The 22,330-nt window shown below is 43.3% G+C and overlaps 1 protein-coding gene across 9 annotated transcripts in view; it reads right to left on the reverse strand.

The window, feature by feature from the left end:
• LOC135904590 (uncharacterized) overlaps window positions 1-22,330 on the reverse strand; it is a 900,492-nt gene that overhangs the window by 23,385 nt on the left and 854,777 nt on the right. Inside the window, exons 1-2 of one of the 9 annotated variants that reach the window (XR_010565156.1) lie at window positions 17,095-17,473; window positions 16,768-16,864 (exon numbers count right to left, since the gene is read on the reverse strand). The exons of 7 other annotated variants lie outside the window; for them this stretch is intronic. The gene's annotated coding sequence lies outside the window, so the exon portion shown is untranslated. Of the gene's footprint in view, window positions 1-16,514; window positions 16,865-17,094; window positions 17,474-22,330 lie in introns of those variants that run through there. One more of the 9 variants, XR_010565154.2, reaches the window with a different exon arrangement.

The raw sequence follows: 22,330 nt of genomic DNA on the forward strand, positions 1-22,330 counted from the left end.
TCTACTACTGTGCCCACTTACATGTCTGCATGAGAGATTGAACCCGATATTACTACCCTCTAGCACCCTCTCCAGCCTCACCATGTACATCATAAACAACAATGGAGATAAAGGGCACACCTACGTCAGTCTCCTGTTGATATCAACTTTCTCCTCGCTCCTCATCCATTCCCATTCAACGCAAACGCTATTTTCTAGGTAAATCTCTCTCAAACGCTGTACACAATCGTCACCTAGGCCTTCCCCTTCCAGAATATCCCACAAAATGTTCTGTTGTACGTTGTCACACGCTCCTGTAATGTCTAAAAAGGCCACATATAAAGGTCTGCTTTTTACTCTTGATTTTTCAATACACTGAGTAAAAAGAAATACGTTATCATCCAAACGCCTACCTATTCTGAAGCCATTCTGAAGTTCTCCCAAAATTCCAATATTCTCTGCTCATGCTAGCAGCTTTCATTTGATTACCTGCATTGCTAGCTTGTATAATCCGATGTAATGGTCAACGGTCTAAAGGAGTGAATTCTATCTTTCTCCCCCTTACCTTTATAAATGAAAATCATTCTACTTTGCCACCATCTGTCTCGTATTCATCTATCTTTTAAAGTTTTTTCCATGGTTTTCATCAGAGCTTCCTTACTTTTTGGTCCAATTTCATTAACCAGCCTAACGGGAACCTCGTCTGGCCTTGTGGCTGTGGGCTTAGAAATTTTCTCGTCGGCTTTTTTCCAGTTGAAGTTTTTCAGCACCAGCTCCTTTTCCATCTGGTTCTCTTTCATGCTCTTTTTTTCTTCAAATACGACCACGTCATTGCCTTGGAAAGATTCTGCTGTTATTTTTGGATGTGATTTATGGGTATGGCTCGGAAACAGCGCCACCTGTGCCCGTGAAAGAAGTATGATCGGGTAACGGCTTTTTTCCTGTCCAAAACTATAACAAAGTACGGCGATTGGGTAGTACAGTTGCAAAGATCAAATTAATAATACCATAACATTCTTTCGTTACATGCGTTTTTTGTAAGCGACCTACTCTGACCGATTTTAAAGTCTTTTTACGTCGACAATAACATCAACAAGAAAAATTAAAGGTCACCCTGGACTACAATGTCCGGCACACGAGCTCTTTTATACACTCGACTTGAGCTCATTCAACTAATAAGAAATTCCAGCTTCAAAACGGCCGCAGTTGTGATTCGCGATTGCATTGCTGCAGATCGACGACTATGGGAAAGCGAAAAAAGTGGAATGTCTACGCTCAATGAAAGAAGCAGACGGCTAATTCAAACGCAAAGCGCGAGTGTAGACAAGGAAGACAAAAGAGAAGAGATCATAAGTTCGCACCGAGGAGATGCCTTACTGGCGGAGACGCCGACGGGCTTTCCATTTTCCACAGCATCAGTCATCGTTCTTACTTTCACGCTGAAAACGCTGCCATTCAACCGGCGAGCTCTCCATTTCTCCGTCCTTCCTTGCCCCACCTGTATCCCCGTTTGTCCTTACAGCAACCAAGCAAGTAGCAGCGGCGACTCAAGTAGCGGGGCGGCTCCTTCGGCGTCATTGTTTTTCACTGGTTAGAGGAGCTCTCGTGGCATATCACGCAAGTCGGCGTGACTTTGAGAATAGTACTTGAAGCCGAGGCGCATTTTAATGCTGTCATCTTCACTTCGCCTCTACTCTGTGCCTTCTATCACACAGTCAAAAAGTTCAGTGCACAAGCATAAACGTATAAAGTAGAAGCAGACGAGGTTTGAGGCTGCGTCTCGGGCAGTGTTCTTGAATGCATGGCACCGTCATCTCAGGATAGAAACAAAAAAACGAAGTTGGTGAGCGGCCAGCATTAACCTTCCTAGAACCACTAGGTGGCATGGAAGGAGGTTTTGAGAAGTTCAGTTAGTAGAGCGGGTGTGGAATTTTTAAAATGAAGCTTTTTTTCTTTCCTTTTCCTTCAACTTTTTCACTAGGCTTCTGTTTTAAAATTGTACCATCAGTCACTCTCTTGTCTTGTTCCTTGCATGCTATTACGCCTGCGGCATTTGACGCCCCGTTAGTTTGTTGCCAGCCACTTGAAACGTTGACATTGCCCATATTTTCCCAAGAACAGATGACGAAATGTTTATTCTTGCCTCTGCGCCAAATGTTCCACTAGTTGAGCAGTCTTTATAAAGATAGCCTAACTAGTCAAGACTGTTAGAAGTGCCTCAGCAAAAGCCGCTTCACTCTCTGCTAATAGCTATCGAGTTGCTTTTGTTACTGATCTTCAGATTGCAGTTTCCTCTAATTTGACGTGGAACTTAACTTGTTGTATAATTTGTATCAAATACATGTTCCTGAGGGGTGTAAGCAAGCAGGTAAATCAAAATTATTGCAATGCTTTTAGCGATTACGTTATTGTAGAATCAGCAATGTTAGTTTACACGTGGGAGTTTAGGCAGGCTATCCAATTTTGTACTGAAAGGCAATTCTGATGCAATTAGTACTTTGTGCTTTTCTGAAAACCAGCGCTCAAACAGCTGAGGCCCCTCTCTTCACAATGCTTCTGCCAGCCCAATTCTCAGCGCTGTCGTTAGCAGAAGAATACAAGAAGCGTCTACAAACTGCTTTTTCTTGAGAACACTGTTGTTTGTAGGCATCGTGATCAACCATCACCCGAAAAGGGGAATTCTGTATATCTAGGAACGGCGCGACGGGAGTTTGTCAAAGTTTTCTGACAAGACTCGGAAACTTGGTAGTGCGTTGAGATACGTCCGAAAATATTTAGTGATGTTAATACGTTTTTAGTGCTTTGACGTTCTGTTGACACGAATATCTGAGTATTCAGTAGGTATAAGGAAAATGCTACTACTGAATTCTCTGCACCACAAAACTATATTCTATAACTAAGTAAACTATGTCTTTTTTGATACACAACGTACAAATGAATCACTCACTATCTGTGCCTACTAGGCTGGGATGCACAATAGTTCTTTTTTTTTGCGATCTATTGTCTAGACATGTTTTATTACAAGAGAACGAGAAACACAAGAAATATAAATAAAATCAATATCAAAGCGTGACATTAAGTGACTCGTTGACTTCTCATGCAAGTGCAGACGGTACTTCTGTACTTTTTTTTTTGCAGATGGCCTGTTTGTGTGACAAAGCCACAGCAGCACGTGCATTTAAAAGTTCACTCTGAGGTTAATTTGCGCGGATTTGTATCGTGAAATCAGCTTTAGGTACAAAGCCCGTCAAAAAGTGATTAGATATGAATGACAGGTAAAAAGAAAATGCTACTACTGAATTCTCTGCACCACAAAAATATATTCTATAACTATGTAAACTATGTCTTTTTCTGATACACATTGTAGAAATGAATCACTATCTATCTATCTATCTATCTATCTATCTATCTATCTATCTATCTATCTATCTATCTATCTATCTATCTATCTATCTATCTATCTATCTATCTATCTATCTATCTATCTATCTATCTATCTATCTATCTATCTATCTATCTATCTATCTATCTATCTATCTATCTATCTATCTATCTATCTATCTATCTATCTATCTATCTATCTATCTATCTATCTATCTATCTATCTATCTATCTATCTATCTATCTATCTATCTATCTATCTATCTATCTATCTATCTATCTGTGCCCGTCAAAAAGTGATTAGTTATGAATGACACAGTAGCTTTGTTATTTTTTTTTACATGGATGTAATCTAACGAAACGTTCAGTGAAGTTTGACGAATAAAATATTCATATTGCTCGCAACTTCATCCAGACAAGAGAAATAGGGGCGGCGTGTTCTATTAGTACAAAGTTATAAAAATACAATTTTTTCCTTTGTGCATAGCATTTCGCCAGGCAACACCCGGTTACCACACAGATGGCCTTTTTTTTTTACTTACTTGCGTATGTTTAGGTTACCTATTATTCAAACTTCAATTTCCTGGAGTGCAGATGACATCTATATACGCGTTTCTTTCATCATCCTGTAAAGAATCATTGACACTCCAGGGCGAGCAGCGAGAAAAAATGGCACATAGCCGGAAGCAATGTAATCAAAACGTATATCTTGAGCTAGAAAGAAACAAACTAGTAAAGTAGAGGAAAATACAGCCGTAGCAAAAGTTGAGGACCGTGAGCCCGAATCGGCCCATCATCATTACGACCACGTCGGGATGTCGGATGCGAGAAGCGGGGCGGTTCAAGAAATTTCAGTTCCATTGATGCTTCCTTTCAGATTTTTTTTCTATCCTTCACGAACGCTGCAGAAAACTTCTTGGCCCAGCTTCAATAGCGTCGGTGCTTCATGATTCACGACAATGGGCTTCTCGCGTTTACTGCCAAAATTTGTTGCCTTTGACACGTCGCCGCAGCCCCACAAGCCACAAGCGCCATCATCCTTCTCTCCATTTTACGATTTCTTCTTATAGATGTTTTGTGTGAAGTATCTAGCTCATCGCAAACAAGCGAGTTTTTAAGAGTGTGCGGAATTTCAATGATCTGCAAGCGTCAGGCAAAAATGACGCTCACTTGAAGCGTCACCGGCAGCTTGATTCGGTGTCCGTACTAGGCATGGCCAGTTTGGGCTCACAAAAGAACGCGGTCTGCTTCTTTCTTGTTTTTTTTTCTCTTCTTCCGATTCTGAGTCTATGTGAGCAGTATTGCAATGCAACATTTTTACCTGGTGTCTACAAAATTCACGAAAAAATTGCCTCGTTTCTGGTCAGGACTTCGCTGAGAAGCCATGTTTGGAACCCAATGCTTGCGACACTTGTTTGAGCACAATCTATTTCATTCGGCGTTGCTGTGTCATTCGACGTTGTTGTGTCTTAATAGTACCACACAGATAACCATCTCTCTTCTTATACACCTTTCTCTACCTCTGTCCCACCATAACGCTATGTAGTCTGTAAGATTAAGGCTGACGCTTGCTGCGTGAATACCTGTCTTTGCAAAAACCAAAACACGGAAGCGCGCGAGACCCATGCATTATTCTTTTAATGTAAACAGTTCCTAATCGCTTCTTGTGCAATAAAAGCAAGCGAACGCAATGGCAAGCTAATATTATTCAAAGCATTTAGCGTCTCGCTATTTCATACTACTAGTTTTCCGTGGCCCGCACACTCACAACGCAACTGTAGACCGTGGCGCTGACGTGTTTCGCGCAACTCAGTTCCGAGGCGTTTAGCGTGAAGCTACAAATAATAAAATGCGGAAATATTTATTCTACAAATCTTGAGTCTTTCAGGAGCAGCTGGCGCTGCGCCTAGCAAGGCTTCAACAGTGTCGGGTCATATAGTCATCTCTGGCGCACAGAGGCGGCTAAGTGAGACATGCCAAAGATGTTACCAACGGCGAAAGCGAGTGGTACACCATAGTGGGCAATGACGAAACGGTCCGACAAGCTCGCCGAGCACGTACACTCATCAGCGCCCTTCGCTACGCGCGAACGCCATCGGGACTGCACTCTCTCCGGCCGGCGGCACACGGCCCGCAAACGCGGAATTCGCAAAGTCCGCACCGAATAGCCAGCCTTGCAGTGAAGGTAGGCTAAAGGCCTGGGCGGTGCAAAGGGAAAGTGCGCCGATGGGATGAAGGGAGAGGGCGTTTGATTGATGGACGCACTCCTGAAAATTGCGTGGTTCGCGGAGCTATCTCACGTTCTCTGCGTGCGTCTTGCCACGGTGATCACGCTCGCTCGGTGTCTTACTACCAGCCGCAACGAGCCTATGGTATTGAGAGACAGAGGGGGAGAGAGGGAACATTCAATAAAGTAAGAAGCGTGACGCTGCCTTTGCAGCTATTGATGTTATGGCGTTCTCGATGTAGAAGCCTAGTGATGCCGAAATACGCCTGGTCAGTAAGGCAGGTGAGGAGCACTTTCGGCGAAAACGTTTTCTGAATAGCCCATAACTCCGCGCCCTACGTGGACTGACCATGCTTGTTGATACAGTGAAACCCCTCCCTAACGATGCCATCCCACCGCTGAGTTGACCTCGCAGATGAGTGCTCCGGGTTGAGCAATGAGGAAAAAACGGAGAAGTGCTAGCGAGACAAGAAGGACAGCGAAAATCATGCGACAGACGACGGACGTTTTATGACCAGGTGAACGTAAAAAAAAAACAAATTTACGTGTTACCGAGCTTCTTGTCAGGCGGCGCCACTTTTATGCTTAGGATGCTTTATGCATTTTCCGTTTCACGTTTCAATGCACTCCTCTCACTCTCTTTGTGCGGCCACAACTTAGTGCACGTCTCTGCAACAGAGTTGTGCGTGCACGACGGGAATGTTGGGAGCAGACGAAATTTGTCACGTATTCTGAGCTAGAAAAAAAAAGTGACATATTTGCAAAAGCAACTTGTTTTGTAGTAATATAAGCTCGTTTATCAGCTTAGCAAGGCTAAACTGAATTTAATATAGAAATGATACTAGAATTTGCAATGTAGCTATCGTATTGCAGAACGCTGCGCGTCCGTGGCTTGGGACCCAAGTCAACCTAATGAAAGGCGACAAATAAAAACAATTTTGGCAGCTCTATACAGAAGCAGCGCATTGACACGATCAGCAAGCTATAACTGTGCAGAAGCTTTCAGTAGGTCGTTCCGTTATTACATGCAAGTTGCGCAACGGAGGCGGCTACAAGCAATTGCCTGCGCCAAACGTTACATCATTTACTGGGTCCTCCGGGCTAGCTGCAATAAAATAAAAACACCATAATATTGCACTCAAAGCCTGACGACTGCATACGCGTTGTTCTGGTGACTCTTCAGATGAATTACTCTCTAGTTTCAGTGCATAAAAGGAAATAGTTGGAATAAAGAATTACGCAGATGCAATGCAGATCTTGGACTCTGTGTGAAGCGCAGCTGCCGTGAAGCAGTTTAACATGTAATTGCCACACGCAGTTCTGCACCAAGAAAAATTGGGACAAATTGTACGCATTTATTTCTAGCCATAAAAAGTACATTTGTAAAGAAAACTGTTAAATATAATTTTAGGTATAGCCTATTTATAATAGCACTTATTTACTAAGTAATTTTGTTGAGCTGTCGAGGGCTAGGATTTAATTATGGCATATCAAAAACGCAACTTCTGCGGGCTTCTTTCACGCTCGGAAAAACACTTATTTAGCACGTAGTGATCAACAGAAAGCTGGATCGGGAGTATTTCATGTTGCTTACAATTTTCTCATTGACACCTTTCATCTAACGATAATATTAGAAAATTTCAATAATAATTTAAGACTAAGTATCTAACTATAGGGGAATGAAGAAATAGTTTGAGCATCTCCAAGCAACGGCATACAACAATACCTTGGTTCAATCCAGCGACGTGGCATTTGCATATCTTTAAACTCTGGGTAAAACTAGCTGGGACACCTTGTCTATAATTCTGCATAAAAACATGAGCCCTTTCTGCCATGCGCAAGCTGTGGTGGCTAACTGGCAGCCAGTGACGGTCTTATAGCGCTGTCAAGAAGAGGCGGCGTCGGAGAATATTTTATGAGCATTTTTGCACAGGGTACCCTCACTGACGTTGTATATGTAACAAAAATTTAGTAAAGAGTCCATTTGCATATTTCTTTTTCAGAGGCTTGAGGTTTTTCTTTATTTCAAGCTTGCAAAAGAAAAGGGTCCTCTTGAGTGACCGTTACAGAACTCAACTAAGGACACTAACGACACTAAGAAATAAAAATATCGCACTGTTTCCGTGGCCCGGTGTAATTTGTCCAACTTATCCCAATGTTTTAGTTGAATATTACAGTATATCGAAGGAGTTGGAATCTACACAAAGCGAAGCTTTGTGTACTTGCATAAAGAGTTGAACCACGAGCACACGCACGCGGGCACGCACACAAGTTATACCGAGCCTTTTGTTAAGCGGAGTTGCTGACTACTAGCGAGTACAATGGATGCCTTGAACGCATCATGGTTTGATAGGCAGTATGCGCATATGTACAAAGTGCCATGTGAATTAATTCTATCCGGAAGGTATGTTTACTTCCTCAATACCGTGCAGCTGGAAATGCGCGAAAATGAGCTCCGTTTCTTTCTTTTTCCCTTTTCACCACACAGCCCGCGCCACCATTGCCACAGTAATGATCATAATCATGAGCATGACTTATTAATGCAATAGCGCTAAGGTCACCGTGTCGCAGAAAATCCGGCGTCGGTGACCCGCGTTTTAGGAAAAGTTTATTACAACAAAAGACGATACGAACACTGAGTCACAATGGCGGCACATTTGTACCAGGACGATAACATATACAAAGGAGGAAGCAATGTATACATGGTACGTTTAGAAAGAAGTGTCCGAGTCCACACTCACTAACATATAACCACATAGAGTGACGGAAACGCACAGTTACACATAAGCTAATTCTCACATTACAGAAAAATGATTTTCAATATATGCAATGTAAAAAATAGTTATGTACAGTGATGATGCGAGTTTACATAGTTTTGTAGCGATGCTATGAGATGTGTACATACAAAGATGATCATGCATACGAGAGCACATAGAAATTACTAGCATCTACATACATGTAAATTCAGTGAATACTTTTCATGGCCTAGTTAGAAGAACCAGGCTCGTCGAAAATTAAGCCATACATGTCCATCAGCCACCGACAGGAAACGACATGACCACTGTTGAAGGAACTTTGTTTCCCGAAGAAAGAACAACTTCTCTGACAGAAACCACAGTAGCTCAGAGTAGAGCCTCTCTGGAAGTGGAAACAGAGCGCGGCGACGATGTCCCGCGGCAACTGCCTCGCACCGGTAACGCCACAGACAAAAGGCCCCCGCCGCTATTAAAGGTAGTGCTAAGCGGCTACGTGAGCAGCGCCCAGATGTAATAAAGCGGTTAACTCCAAGGCCACGGAAACCAGCAGGCATGGACCTCCAAAATACCCTAGCAACGACGCATTGAAGCAGCATATGTGGTTGTATTCTTGAAGGGGGCAATTGGGACACAGCGAAGATGGGACACAGCGAAGATGGGACTCTAGTCGCTCCACCGCTCTAGTCTGTAACGCGTTGGAAGCACTTGCCACCCTAGATGTCACGTGAAATCGCGTAGGTGGCCAGGAAGCAATGACGCCGTTATCGTACCTCGCGACACATGATTGGAGCGTGCGCGGCGCGCTGGTGGAACGAGAGAATTCAGTAAGGCTGACATTCAATTCACAACATGGTTTTTGAGAACGTCTACATCAGGACGTACCTGTTGTACGTGAGGATAAAATTCCACGGCCGTAGAGTAAAATGCAGGTGTGTTTACCACTTGTGGTCCATGATTTAAGTGTACGCCTGGTAGCATGTAACCCTGTTGCGACGCCACTCTGAAAACGTCTATAACAACGTCCCTCAAGACGATGTGTTGCTACTTTGTACCTCAGTGCACATTATTGTGGTCGATCCAATTCGCTTTTTGCTTCTGATTCCGGAAATAAGATTCACTTGATGGCCACTGTCAGACTTGAACGGGTAGAATAAAAAATGGCAGGCGACATTACTCTTTGACTTAGGTGTCTCTTAATGCACTCGCACGTCGTGGATGATGTTCTTTAAGTTAACATAAGGTGAACAAAACGCACGAACCGAATTCGGAAGCAACTGTTTTCCATTTTTTAACGGGTAAATATCGTGCAACATTTGTTGTGTGTCATGTCTTTAGTGACGTCATTACTTCCGCTTTCTACTTCATGGTTTCCAAGAATTTCGACAACGTCGTACTCACGGGGAGGTCTTTAAATTCTACAATCTGTGCTTTTGAGTGTGGTTATCAGTTATTTCTCATTAATTCTAATTATGCCACGCTCTTCCGTAACTGAGCTCGTAACTAAATTTGTGGTCTGAGATCTCATGTATAATGAAACCCATGCATTTTATAGTGTACTATGCTTTTTCTTCTATTCTGTCGCTGATTTATTTTGAATTTCCTCACCGGCCGTCTCAGTTGGGGAAATGGAAGTCCTGCGCAAGAAATAAGAACCTCACTCGATGATCGTTCCACTAAAAGAATAATTGTGCCTCTCAATATAACCCTGCTACCATAACTCGTTTGGGCAAAATTAATAGAAAGAGCAATATACCAAAAGTATGGAGCCATTAGGAGATGCCTGCCTCTTTTGTGATATTTTGTTCTGGCAAACGGCAGACCACAGGTCGCCATGGAAACAACGCGGGTCTCTCCTCGTTGTACATCGCCAGGGCAATATTGGCACAGCGGCATTTTAGCTGGAAATCGGCACTCGTAATGGTGTGCGAACGTGAAAGTAAACAGAGACAGGGTGAAAAATGAAAACCTCAAAGAAAAGGCCACCTTAAGCGCAAAGCAGCACGGAATCCGAAGGAAAAAGTCCCATGGGAAGCCGTGAGACATCCATTAAGATGCATTTACTGGAGGCTTTCAGTAGTCCATTATTGTGGTCTCAAAGTTTTCCCGACGCCGGGAAAAAGAAAGAAAGAAGCCGCTGTAGGGCAGCGACCGAGTCCTATGTCTCGCCATTGCCAGCGTAGGCGACCAATAACCCAACCACTCTTCGTTTCCTTCTTTCTAACTTTTCTTGTTTCCGTTTCCTGTTTGTTCTTGCGTTTCTGTTGAATAATGGAATTTCTTCTGTGTCTGTGCTGCCAAGAGCCTTGCCTATTTATGCCCATCAGCTCATACTCGCGTGCACAGTGTAGTCACCGCAAAGACCGCGATTTTGATAATGCCCAAATGACGTACACGTTCGATTTTGCCACTACTCGTATTTCTACTCCCGCCTGCTCTCGATCACGTCATTGTGTGCACACTTTGTGTGCTCCTCTTACCCGCTATTGTGTATTTTCGTGGAAGCCAGCAAAATTAGATTTTCGATGGACATTTCCCGGTCCTTATAAGAACATTATTTCGAAAAGCTTCAGCTGTTCTTCAGTATTGCTACTTCTATCCATACCTCTTTTCATGGGTATCTTACATATATAGTATATTAGGACGTATGAGCTCGCAATTTTTTATTGATAATTACATTTCTATGCCCTCTCAAAATTACGTGTTAAGAGCAGTGAAAAAAAAATGTTCACAAAATTTAAGTTATTTTAACACTTCTTGGGTTCTGGCACTGCACGGTATGGCTTTAACGTGCATTCGTTGGTCTGGCTCTGTTTCTTAGCTCTGCAGTTCTAAAACACGCTCAGTTTATTTTCATGTGTAACTGCTCAGCAGCAGAATAAGCAACCGAGAAATAAATAACCAACGCAGTAAAGTTGTCGATCGTTGTACTCCCTGATTTGTGTAACACAGCCAGTGCGAACATATTGTGTTAGATGAAAAAACAGCTAATAGAATGAATAGATCGGGAGGTACTGTTGTCTCAAACTGTACACTTATTTCGCAATTTATAATACATGACAACGTAGAGCACAAGGGCGATTTTGCGTGCAGCACAACGAAAAAAAATATTTTGCAGAAGACGGTGGTGTCAGCTTTGTCAGCCAGACGCTGCAGCAGTAAACGCGTTCAGCGGCGTAGAAATTACAGAAGTCTCTTGATATTTTTGCAAAACGTTGCCAAAGGAATAGCAGGGCTGCCACAAAGTTTATATTCGTCTAATCTAATGTGGTACCCCTATTGCGTTCTTATGTCGGCTAATTTAAGCCTTCCGATGCCAATATACGGAATTAAATTCAGTATGTGTTTCAAATGGCTTAACTGCCGCATATTGAACTGCTACTTCAACAGAACGATGACTAAAAAAAACTAGAAGTGCCACTCATGAACTAACTTCTCCGGAAGAGCAGGGAAGAAAACATGTTATGCTGAATTGAATTCTCAGCTTTTACGCGCCAAAACCGCGATTTTGATTGTGAGGCACGCCGTAGTGGCGGACTCCGGAGTACTTTTGACCACCAGGGAATCTTCAACATGACCTCAGTACAGGACAAGGCCGTTTTTGCGTTTCGTCCCCATCTAAATGTGTTTGCCGCGGCCGGGATTCAATCTCGCGAGCTCGTGCTTAGCAGCACAACATCATATAACCACTAAACCAGCGCAGCGGCTGTTTTTCTCTTTGCTATGATGGTGTGTACAGCGCTCACGATGTACATTGCAGGCATAGAGTCCAAGAAGTGTTCAAGGAGTGTGTTCCCGCGTGCTCAATCACCATCCTTCAGTATCATGCACTTGTAATAGAAAATTTATATGAAACCGCATAAGTAGGCTCTGTTCAGCAAACTGCGAAAAAGTATTTATAACACGTCATTTTCTGCGAGAGGCTCCATGCAGTATAAATAATGATACCGTTGGAGCAGCCTCTAGAGACCGGAGAATACTCCAGAGGAATTGAAGGAGAACGACATGGAACAGGAAAACAGGCTTTAGCAGAGTATCATGTGTTCTCATCGCTTGGTTCTTTGTTGTCTAGCGCTCACCAGTAAACAAAGCCGGAAAAATCACAGGCATAACTGATCGTGTACAACGGATCTCTTAATGCAGTCTTCGTGTACCATTGACAAGAGAGAAGGGGAAAATGGGAACACATTTCTCCATCCCCTACTTCCCTGCCAGCTACGCATACTGCTTTGTTTGCATTTGTGTATACGAAATATGTTTATGCGCACTGTCGTGACAGGCTACTATGCTGCTCTACACTCGCGTAACAATCCAATTTTGCTCAGTTTGTGGTGGTTCCTATGTTTTTATGTTATGTTTCCTTATTTTTATGTACATATGAGCACATTCGCTGAAACGAACAAGATGTCCGTATGTTTCTGCTTGAGATTTATATGTATTTCTCCGGTAAGAGAGAGTAATGTGCACCATGTAGCCAAATGTGCCGCAAGTCGTTCACGCTTAGTGTTTAGAAGAGTACAAAAGAATCACGCTTCGGTCCACTTTGCGTTGCTAATAAATAAAAGTGACATGTGCTGCTGCTTTATTTTTTTGCAATCTGGCAAATTTTCCATTTCTCTTTTGTTATCATTTACAGTGACGATTGACTTAATAAGGTTGGTGTTTCGGTGTCCAGGTTAATGACGTATATCGGAAAGTACAAAATTAAAATGGACCTTTAGCAAATGCATTCTAAGATTGACGTAATAGTTCTGTGGAAACCCGCAAAGTGGAGAGAAGTAATTAATAAAGGGAATATCAGACGTCAACCCGTTCTTAGCAATTGGCACAAAGGAAAGCCATACGGGTTCCCCGAAAGGAAAGCCTCGCAGTTGAAGAAAAATTTGTCCTGGTCCAGCCCTTGAACCCGGGACCACCACCTTGCCATGGCAGCCGCTCTACCATCTGGGCTAACCAGGTGGCTAGCAGATGGCAAGTTGAATTTGTCAACAACTCGAAGCAAAGGCAACAGCTTGACGTAATAGTTCTGCGGAAACCCGTCAAACTCTTGCCTTTGCTTCGAGTTGTTGACAAATTCGACTTCGCCCTGCCACCTACTAGCCGCCTGGTTGGCTCAGATGGCCGAGCGGCTGTCTCGGAAAGGCCAGGTTTGAGTCCCGGACCAGGACGATTTTTTCTTCAACTGCGAGGGTTTTCTTTCGAAGAACCCGTATGGGTTTCCTGTGTAGCAATTGCTGCGAACAGTGGATGCCTGATTTTCTCTTTATTAATTAATTATCCCCACCTTGTGGGTTTTCGACCAAGTATTACGTCATGCTCTTGCTTTTGGTTCAAGTTGTTGGCAATTTCGACTCTGCCCTGTCATCTGCTGGCCACCCGGTTAGCTCAGATGGTAGAGCGGCTGCCCCGCAAATACAGTGGTCATGGGTTCAAGTCCCGGACCAGGCCGAATTTTCCTTCAACTACGAGACTTTTTTATTTCGGTGAAGCCGTATGGGTTCCCTTTGCAGCAACTGCTACGAATGGGCGTATGTCTGATTTTCCCTTTATTAAGTGTTCTGAGATTGCTTTCCGTTTAATACTTTTTGACAGAAGGACATCACAATGACAAGCCAGATAAGTATCGCTACTTTTTCACAGGCACGACCACTTTATTGGTGTGGCATAGGAGTCCTCGTATCCTCAACTTTTTTTTCCTTACTAACATACAGAGAAGCACTATTTATGGATGGTTTGAAAGAATAAATTAGTCTAAATTACGAGCATGTGAAACCAGTTGGTGAATGATCACTACTGAGTATTAGCAATAATGAACGGAAAACTCTTTCGACGGAGCTCTTTCGTAGAACCATAATTTTGCAATAACTTTTTTTTTTACCTCTCACGGAAACAGCGTTCGAACAATCCACTTGTTTGCCGAAAGATCCTTCCTTCTTTCACCGCACTTGCATCGTATCTGCCGGAGCACATGTTGAATAACGCTACAGAAACTAGCGATGCCCACTTAGGCAAATCTTTCTCAGGAAAAATGCTGAGTCTGGTAATATTTAAATGTGGCACCAATAACCAATGCATTTCTCCACGAAGCCATGCCGCAGTGTGCAAGCCGACACTCGCGTCAAGACTTGCTGTGATGAGGCAGCACAGATTATTTCCTATAATTGCAAGGATCTTGGCAGAATCACGGTTTAAGCGTAGCAGTTGAAAATCATCCGTCACCGTACAAAGAAGAGCACTATACTCACGTTGTTTGAGAGTGCTGTCGTACAGGCATGTCACTCAAAAAGGTTGACAAGATTGCGAAAAGTAGTTTTTTTAAAGTGGAGATGGTATATGCTGAAGGAATAGATCTAGGTCTTCTTCAATCTGTGCCACGTGCACAGCATCTCTTTTTTGCACTGGTGAAAAACTTGTAGCAAGGTAGTTCACGTTATTTCAGTGGTTCATTATCTTACCATGAACTTCATACAAAGAACACGATTCTAGCAAGTTTACTGTCATGTAGGAGCAATAGTTATTTTCATTTTTCTGGTAATTTTTTTAAAACCAAGGCAAACAATTGCACAATACGAGTGCAGCTAATGGTTTGAAGGTTTGACATGAACGCTGGCATGCTCTCGAAATATTGATCGCGTGAAGAAGATTTTTGGATGGCCTTTTAAGCACTGATGATGTCGCTTGAGCTACTCTTTCTGTGTAAAAAATTTCTTAGTTTCTAGTAAGATTCGTAACGGCGAAATTTCATGACCGTTTCCATAGACATACATCTCATATTTCTAGATAATATCAATAATGTTCAGTGAGAGACATGACACTTGAAGCAAGTATACTGCTTTCCTTTCGTGTGCTATGCATTATACCACCTGCCTCCAGGACATGCTCGACAGTCGACAATAGGTTATCGCCTGTACGCAAATAAAAAAAAACGCTCATAACACTGGCATCTGTTGAAAATACTTGTCTGCTTTATTTTAGGGCCTTGAAGATTATTTTCAGATCGTGCCACATTACGGTAGGGCAAGGACGTCCGTTTATAATAATAATAATAATAATAATAATAATAATAATAATAATAATAATAATAATAATAATAATAATAATAATAATAATAATAATAATAATAATAATAATAATAATAATAATAATAATAATAATAATAATAAAGGTTACGGAATAATAATAAGAAGAAGGTTTAGTTGTAGGGGATGAAGCAATGTTCTGTTAATGAAGGATTTCGGGTCTCTGATAAGGGTATTGGACACACCATGCCAGTTGTAACACATTTTTTGCAGAGCCTTCGCTTATGCAAGGTGATGAAGCATCCCAAATTTGTTTCCTGATTGCACAAACGCTGGCTGAAATATCTTCAGCGATGTAATATTGCGACTCTAAGCTTCGAGACGTTTTTCATTATAATAGATTTTTCCTGAAAATCAAGCGACTGAAGAATAACTCGGCATGGATAGTCTCTGCACTTTCCGCCAATCCTGTGCAAACGCTCAATCTGTGAGGGCGTCATTTTCAGTGTACTAGAAAATATTTGTGCAACCCTACCTAGCGAAGTATTCTCATTTTCATCAACTTTTTTTGTTCAAGCCGAGTACAAATAATGCTGTTGTGATGGCGCCGGTCATCAATGGCGTCATTCTTGGCAACAGAGTAAGCAACATTTCCAGTTACTGTTTTAAGCTCAGAGGGGAGAATATTAGAAACACTGGCATTAACCTTCTAGCCGGTTGTAGGCGATTGAAATGCTGATACACAGGTATTTAGCGTATCAAAAGGCAATTTCACAGAATCTTGGAATGACCTAATTTTGGACTGGTCCTCAATTATCGGTTTTTGTCGTTCAAGAATCTCAGTAAGCATGGTGACAATGTCAACATTTCCGGTCGAACATGCCGCAGCAGCGGAATGTTGAGTGGTCATTGTGAAGCCTCGTGAACGTTCAAAATAACTGTTGCTAGAAACATAACTTTTCGATGAATTGCCGAGATTTCTTGAGGGGTCAAGTTTGGTGCGACCAGGCTTCAGCACCACGTCACCACTCAACAAAGGGCAGCTGATAGAACACAAGGCATTCAAACATAAATCAGCCGTGTCTTGCTCGCAAAGAAGCTGCAGCAATTATCCATTGTCGGATTTCAAGCACCGAAATTATCGAAATAACATACCTGCACAAAGAAGAAACGGCGCTTTGGCATCATGTCGCCGCCACTGTGGCTTGGCCCACTGGTTAACGAAGCCTCGAGGGCCGCTTTTAAGCAACTGAATGCTGAAGTCGAGGTGCTCCAGATATCGATGGTGCGCGGACAAGTAGCAGGGTTCCATGTAACACGCCGGCCGTTGATTTCCCGAGCAAGCGAAAACTATCGCACAAAGGGGCGATAGAACACTCGGGCGATAAACTGGTGAACGTGTTCTTACGTTGCACGTAGAACGATGAACCAGCCAGGAAAGTTGCGAAGATGGCTTCACATGGCATATAGCCTCGTGAAAAAGGCTCGATGACGCATCCAAGAATCTGAACAATGAAGAAACAGTGCTTTAACATGGTGCCGCCGCTGTCACTTTGCCCACCCAATTACATAATTCCGCATAATTCTGCAAGACACGCATAGTTGAGTACGGCTGAAGATAAATGAAGGCGATAACTGCACGTTAGGGCAGGGATCGCTTTCACCTTCCCCGGCTGCAGATAAAGCGATGAATAAAGCAGTAATAGGGGTAGAGCTAGTTGTATTCGCCACCCACCATTCGTCGTTTCATTTTGCCGTTCGCTTGTTTTAGACCGGTGTTCTTGCCCCTCCGCTGCCAAAAAAATCGCAGGACACCTAAGCACTTCTTACGAGTTGTGAATGCGGAAAAAATAACGCCCAATTGAACGCCGCTGAACGGCCCTTTGAATTTTGCGCTGCGAGTAATGTTCCAAAGCACTACGGGATGCCCGAGCCAGCTAGCAACAGCAGCCTGCTGTGCCAACGCCGCTTGCCTCCGGCGTTCTGCGCGACGAGAGACCGAGGAAGAAGCAGCGGCCCCCAGAGCCGACAGGCGCGCGCAGCCATCGTCCTGTAGATAGTACAAGGCATCTGTGCTTCAATCTATCACGTCATGCTACCTTGCTTGACTGCCACGGAATTTAATGGTGATGCACCCGTGTAAGCCGCGGGGCTTTTTGGGTGCGATCTTGTACGCGTTCCAAACTCGAACGGAGGCGGTCCGGTCTTTCCGTCGCGAAATTGGCGGTCCGTTCCGTTGCGTTCGTCCGATAGCAGACAACACGGAATGATTGACAGCAGATATAACTTCACAATTGACGTCATGGCGTTCGACACCGTTCAAACTGACCAAGCGTGTGCGGCTCGGTGGAACGGACCGCCTCCGTTCTATTTTGGAACGCGTACAAGATCGCACCCTTTATGTCAGCGCTATCATCACGCTGAGCTTGAGAAGGGAAATTTAGGTTCACTTAGCATGACGTCATAGAGCACATTGCGAAGGCTGGCTATCTAGAAGACGTCGGCTAAGCCCAGCGTGTGAGAGTGAGAGTTACGGACTGTGCGCAGGCTTTCCAAAAGCGAGAGTGAAGGGTGATGTGGCGTCGCGCAGATGCCCTCTCCCCTCACGCAATGCCTGACGCACTAGTGAGAAGGCACTGGCAGGTAATCCCTTTCGCCCGCTATCCTCCGTCGAGAGACGCTTGTGACGTGGCCTCGCTGCCAATGAGACTTGATGTGCTGTTTGGCAGCTACAGACTATAGGCGCCAGCTTTTCACTCAATGGGCCATTTGACGGTTTGACATCAAAAAATAAAAAAAGAGAGAAAAGAAATTAAATACTTATGCCACCTCTGAAATTGTTCTATTAACGATTCACCGGCCAATCGTTGCTAAGATACTTAATTAAATAAACAGAAAGAGGACTCTGAGAACTGATTTTTAAGGTAAGTACTTCAGACGTTACTAGACAGTGACGCGAGTTATGGTCGTTAGTGGTTACAGACTGAGAGTGGTTGCTCAGGAAGTACTTTATCTATACACATAAGCTTTATTGCTTAAAAATTGTCTGAGCAATACGCCTAAGGCGAAGCAGAACTAAAAGGACTATTCACATTTCAACCTCTTCGCGCACGGGCGTTGGCACAACATGCCTTCGCATAGCTAATCTTGTGACTTCTTTGCTTTCCTTTGCAGGTGCGTATAGGTTCTTATTTTTTGAATAAAACACACACTAGGGGAATCGCTGGTATCTCTTCTGCCTTCCTAAGCTTTCTTTCTGATAGTTCTGCTCTTTCAAATTTACTTTCGATCATACTCTGCCGGGGGCTTTAAGTAATCAAAATTTGAGACTACTCCTGCCCCTCTTTAATTCATAGTCCCTATCTATGTACCGGCTCTTCGATATCGACAAGTTGAAGACCGTCCAGGCCGTGCTACATTCAAATAGGCAAACGCTCCCTATCGGAACATTGATTGTAGACAAAATCAGGCTAAGCTTCTTTGCGAGAAATAAAAAAAAACATGAAGTGTGCAGAAGATTACACAGAGAGAAAGGTGATGGATTGGTACCGCATCACAGGCCAAGGAATCATTTCACAGCCATGGACCTTCTTCGGACTTCGCAGTCATATTCGCAGTGCAAAATTAAAGACGCGCACATCTATGAACCCACAAAATAGACAGGATGGACGAAATGAATCTAGCGCCTTCACAGCTGTGAATTCGGACATTGAAATGTACAGCGAACCTATACCAACAGATGCGGGCCCATGGGCGGTTGGCTTAGATGGTTCTACATTGAATAATTCTAGCTCCCCTTCAATTACCGTAGCCGGGAGGCCTAAAGTGGGAGAAGGGGTATAAGGATTTATAGAAATATCTATCCCAATGTTTTTTATTACCCAGTAGCAAACTCCTTCGTAGTTATTTTTCGTTCTTTTGTGCTATCCTTGCATTTTTTTATGCGTCTAACGCGTACTGTCATATTACTTTGGTTGCACCTTTTTCGAAAACTTCCTAATGAACTATTAGAACGCCATCAGAACAATCATAAGACAGGTAGTTGTCCTAAATAGGTGCTAGTCCTTGAGTGAAAGGAAAAAGCAAATGAAAGGTTTAAAAGCAAGAAGACACCTAATCAGGGATAAACTTCGGTAATATATATAAACGCGTTTGAGAAAGCGCTGATAAATATTGGCTATAAAACAAATAAAACACTTCGGACATCTTTGAGGTCCATGATTTAAACCACGTTGACCACATTGCGAATTGCGGCTCGAGAGATTACGCGCACGCACGCACGCACGCACACACACACACACACACACACACACACACACACACACACACACACACACACACACACACACACACACACGCACGCACACACACACACACACACACACACACACGCACACACACACACACACACACACACACACACACACACACACACACACACACACACACATACACAGGCATATATATATTGCTACGAGCAATGAAAGCAAGCGTGTGAGCGTAAAGCTCGCGCATAAGGTTGAAAGGCCAGTGGACTGTGACGGTCTTAGTGAGCCTGAAGAAGTTTTACAAGCGTTCATTTGAATTATTATTTACGTGCTCTAATCGAATTTGTTGAGTTCGTGTAATAACTATTTCTTTGTTCGCATTTATTCCTTCTATGCTTCGCGGTGATGACGATTTCCGACCTCGCATCATACATTATATATCTATATATACATACCCCTTTGACAGTCCTAATGCTAACACAATCAAATGATCTGGCGTGTAGATACCGGTAGGCAGGGCGCGTTCATACCTCCTTCAATACAGCAAGATATTGAAAAGCGGTGGAGGTAACGTCGCCCCCGCAAATGTTTGCGATTGCAGTATCAGTTCCAAATTGCTCATTTTACATTGTGAGTTAAACAGTGCCGCCACGCGAGCACGGAAAGTGCGCCGCATGCGTAAAATACTATAAATAGAAATAGAGCCATTTCGTTCCATCAAACAATTTCCTATACAACCGCTTTCTATGTTGCTTTTCTTCTCTTCGCAGACCGAAACGCCGATGCGGAAAAGATGCGGTTGTTGCGAAAAGAACCGTGTTAGCGAACTATAAACCACGATGCCTGCTGCGTATTGCGGTCACTCGAGCACAAAAAGAAAAGGCAGGAGACCTTCAGCTACTCAAATATTATTTTTATCCATGTCCACACGGCCCTTTTACCAGTTTTTGTACTACCAACATCTCAATAATACCATCCAAATCTTGGCCAATCCCCCGCAACGGGTTTGCGCCATCGAAAAAGGAAAACCAATCCAATCCAGTGATTTCGTCGACTTTAATCTCGCTGCCACTACAGCATTCTCGTACTGTGAAGAACACATCTTATGTTTACTTGCTTGCTTTTTCTTTAAATAATGACGCCCACCCACTGCGCTTTAATGGGCAAGAAGTCAGCTGGCATGGGGCTGTTGCTTAGTAGAGGGGGATTGGTTAGGTGGTTGAATAATGTAATAAGTCTAGGTAAGAATACACAAAAATAACATATTTAATAATATACTGAAATGATCGTGGTAAATTATGTGATATTAGGAAAAGAAAAGTTTTGTTTTGGTATGTAGTGACTTAATTTTCATTTGATTTACGCCACTTCCTTCCTATACGGTATAGTTGTGTAATTTTAGATACATTGACAGACTTCAGCACTCTGATACTCTCCTTGTCTAAGTAGGTTGGATTTGTTTAAAGGAATTAATGGTACAGCTTTATGGAACTGTATGCTGAAAGCTGTTCGGCAAGGGGCTTACTCTTCTTTAAGGGCAGCTGAGGATTCCGCAGTTTGAATGTAATAAATTCAGACAATCATGATGCATAATGTTTCTTTCTCTCGCTTCTTCTGAGTGTTTACAGTCAGGTTACCTTGTGGCAAGAGGAATAAGTTTGCAGAACTCATGTAAAACGTTTTCTGTTTTTATTATGCCGTAGTAAAACGTCCAAGCACCCACCTGCTTGACCTGTCGGCCATGTGGTATTTGAGATTACCCGAATTTGAAGTTTCCCTACAACATTATTGAAACTCAGGCTTTTTTTAACTCAATTTTTAAGTCACACTTGATGACACCGTCACTATGGTAAACGCTTCAGGCTTCGCAGGTTCGATGAGTTGTTCTTAATGCCCCAGCTCGGGATTAAGCAACTCTGAGGCTGAAACGTCGACTACAAATGATCTCATGTGTGAAATGAAGCCCCCCCCCCCCCCCCCCCCCCGGGAGACTTGAGCAAAAGTGTTTGTTTTTCCTTCGCGTAAATTTACTTGGCTGCTGAGAATCTTGGGAGCCATTAGGCCACAAACTATGTGGGGGCGCTCATTGCAATGTCGCTGTCGTAATGACACCATCAAAGCTTCCTTTATTGATTTCATTCACCATTGGACTTTGGGCGCGTCCTCTGTTTTGAGTATGTGCCATGTTCGAGGCTGATCATAGTCGTCATCTGTGCCTTTTCTGTACCGTTGACGCAGTCTCCACAAATATGACTACGATGACTTGCGCTCGAACATACTTTCATCTTGCCAAGAACAATTTGCATGCGATGCACAAATGCTGTCATCCTCCGCCGGTACAGTATTGCTTGTTCTGACCTCGGACATGCGTCCACAGACACCACTTCCCTGAGAGTCTCTGTGGAACCCAAAAGCTAGCAGCAACTGCGCGCTGCTTCAGTGACCTGGGCTCGAGCCCAGTGGTGGCAGTTTGGGACCAGGTCTTTATTTTCTCTGCCTTATGTTGATGCTTAAATTAGGAATGACAAGGAGACCTGACAATGACTACAACACGTCGATGGTGAGAACGGGCATGTCAGCGTCACGAAATAAATGGATAAGTCCAACTCATTTTGAATTATTCAACTTTTGTCGCCGTAAAACCAGAGTGACCCTAACGGTTTGGATCTGCCTCTAAAAATTTCCCAGTCTCTAGCCGTAATT

This window comes from Dermacentor albipictus, chromosome 4 (genome assembly GCF_038994185.2).
Source record: "Dermacentor albipictus isolate Rhodes 1998 colony chromosome 4, USDA_Dalb.pri_finalv2, whole genome shotgun sequence".
Classification (NCBI taxonomy): domain Eukaryota; kingdom Metazoa; phylum Arthropoda; class Arachnida; order Ixodida; family Ixodidae; genus Dermacentor; species Dermacentor albipictus.